The sequence below is a fragment of the Plecotus auritus genome (genome assembly GCF_963455305.1).
Source record: "Plecotus auritus genome assembly, chromosome: 13".
Lineage (NCBI taxonomy): Eukaryota > Metazoa > Chordata > Mammalia > Chiroptera > Vespertilionidae > Plecotus > Plecotus auritus.
The window spans coordinates 12,184,517-12,187,139 of NC_137779.1; the positions used below are offsets into that span (position 1 = coordinate 12,184,517).

General features: G+C 43.4%; 1 pseudogene across 1 annotated transcript; it reads left to right on the top strand.

Moving 5' to 3' along the window:
* Positions 1-871: 871 nt before the first annotated feature.
* Positions 872-1,426, top strand: LOC308238312 (large ribosomal subunit protein uL22-like; annotated as a pseudogene). Its single transcript has one exon. The product of its transcript is annotated as a large ribosomal subunit protein uL22-like (transcript).
* The last annotated feature ends 1,197 nt before the right edge of the window (positions 1,427-2,623 follow it).

The window sequence follows — 2,623 nt, forward strand, 5'->3', positions numbered from 1 at the left end:
TCACTCTGTCCAGTCACTCCACATGTTTTAACTCCTCTCCCTTCACAATCCTATGAGGTAAGTCCTAGCATCACTCCCATTTTCCAGTTAAGAAAACTGAGGCCCAGCAGACCCAAAGCAATGGGTGAAATTAAGGAATCTCATCACTGTAAATCTTTGAGAAAGGAGTAAATTTCTCAAGCCCTTGAGGCCCCAGAATCTTCTGAGTTTATATTGAGAGGAAGGAGCAAATGAAAATTAGGAAAAAAATTCTCTCATAGAAGGAAGATGCTTGTTGTCAACTGAGAGTTCTAGGGAAATGCCATGAGCTCCCTCAAGGCTTCTGGAGTTCTGTGGTTGGAACTGGGAATCCTAGAAGTTTCCCTGAACAGACTCGGAGCTGATGGAGGTGGGAGAGAGCAGGTTTTTAAGGTTCTCTCACAGGAAATGCAACAATAGCAGTGTTGTGCCCTATGAGAGCTGCAAATGGGGTTCTCAACAAGAGGGAATACAGAAATGCACACGCTCGAGCTGTTCGCTAAATGTGCATAATGAAAAAACCTTGTATAAAAAAATGTAATAAAATAGGTCTGTGAATTCAGCCTTCAAAGTCATGTACATCTGGGTTTTGTCCTGAAGGGGGGAAAAATGCCCTTGACCAATTTAGTGAAGTTGGATGAGGGAGTAGTTAAAAAGTTATTTGATTTTTGTTTTTCACAAAGATAATATATAGTATGTTCATGATTAAATATTAAAACAATTTATCTGTAACAGTGTATCAGTTAGGAATGCTTCTAGCTACAAGTAACAGGAAACTCAACCAACATCGCTTTAACAGACAAAAGTGTTTCCTGTTGCTCTTCCCCAAAGCGGCAATAGGTGACTTCTGAAGATGGTTCGCTATTCGCTAGACCCAGAAAACCCCACAAAATCATGCAAATCAAAAGGCTCAAATCTCCATGTTCACTTTAATAACACGCGTGAAACTGCCTAGGCCATCAAGGGCATGCATATTCGAAAAGCCACCAAGTATCTGAAGGACATCACGTTAAAGAAGCAGTGTGTGCCATTCCGTCGTTACAATGGTAGCGTTGGTAGGTGTGCCCGGGCAAAACAGTGGGGCTGGACACAGGGTCGGTGGCCCAAAAAGCATGCTGAATTTTTGCTGCACATGCTAAAAAATGCCGAGAGCAATGCTGAACTTAAGGGTTTAGATGTAGACTCTCTCGTCATCGAGCACATTCACGTGAACAAAGCCCTCAAGATGCGGTGTAGAACCTACAGAGCTCATGGGCAGATTAACCCATACGTGAGCTCTCCCTGTCACACTGAGATGATCCGTACTGAAAAGGAGCAGATTGTTCCTAAACCAGAAGAGGAGGTTGCACAGAAGAAAAAGGTATCTCAGAAGAAACTGAACAAACAAAAACTTATGGCCCAGGAGTAAATCCAGCATAAAATAAATCTAAATAAAAGTAAAAAAAAAAAAGTGTTTCCTGTTAATTATCAGGAAGCTTATCAGTAGGAGGCTCTGGGCTTGGTTTAGGGACTCAATAATAGCAAGAACCCAGACTCCTTTGCTCTTTCTGCCCTACTCTACTCAGTGTGTTGGTGATGTCTCCCCTCATAGTCATAAGATGGCTGCCCGAAGTCCAGACATCAGGTCCCCATGTCACAGTTCCAAGCAGCAAGGAAGGGGTATGATGAGGTTAAAGGAAACCTTGTCTTCTTCTATTCAAGAGAAAAGTCTTTCCCAGAAACTGTCCCCTTCCTCCTCAAAGTTGGATGAACGGCTGCCCACACCCTAGTACTCCCACTTAACCTCTCTGAGCCTCAATTTCCCCATGCTGGAAATGGGAATAATAGTCGCACCTTCCTCATAGGGTGCTGTGAGATTTAACTGAGAAAGCACTTATTGTGCAATAAGCACTTAGTAGGTGTGCTGGTATCCTCTATTTGTCTGCCCAAGTTCACCCTTCACCTTTATCCAGCTTATTCTATGCTGCCCCAGGACTGAGCAACAGTGTCCCTGTCCTCTGCCTTCTGGTTGATTTGGCCACTGGAAAGTATCAACAAGCGATCAGGAGGGAGGAGAGGGGGCAGGTATTTATTCCTCTAGCCCCCTCTCTGTGGGATTGCCAAGAGAGACCGAGGTTCTCCACTGGTGGCCACAGCTTCTCTCTCTTTGCCAGCTGCTCCCTCCAGGTCCCAGTATACCCAGATGGTGAGAGCTCCCCTGGTTACTAGCCGCAGGGGGCTATACCATTGCTTTTTCTAAGCGTGCCGTCGCCTTAATAAATACTCTCTTTATTAAACTCTTCTCAAAATACCAGTTTGAGTGTACCATCTTTTCCTGGAAGACCCTGTCTGATTCAAAATATTAGCTTTCATTTCAAGGTAAATTATTTGCAAATTTCAGTATTTTATTAGCAGTGACAAGTGACTTGTATCACTCCCTATGATTAAGAATCACCAGTCCACTTGGTCAAAAAGTCGGTCAAGTAGGATGTTTGATTGAGTTGGCTGTCATAATAGTGAATTAATTCTAAATCCTAGAGCTTCTGGCCATATCCTGAGGCACGATATCGTTTACGTGATAATGATTTTGGGGGAAAAAAGACATAATTTCACATTCACATGCCCT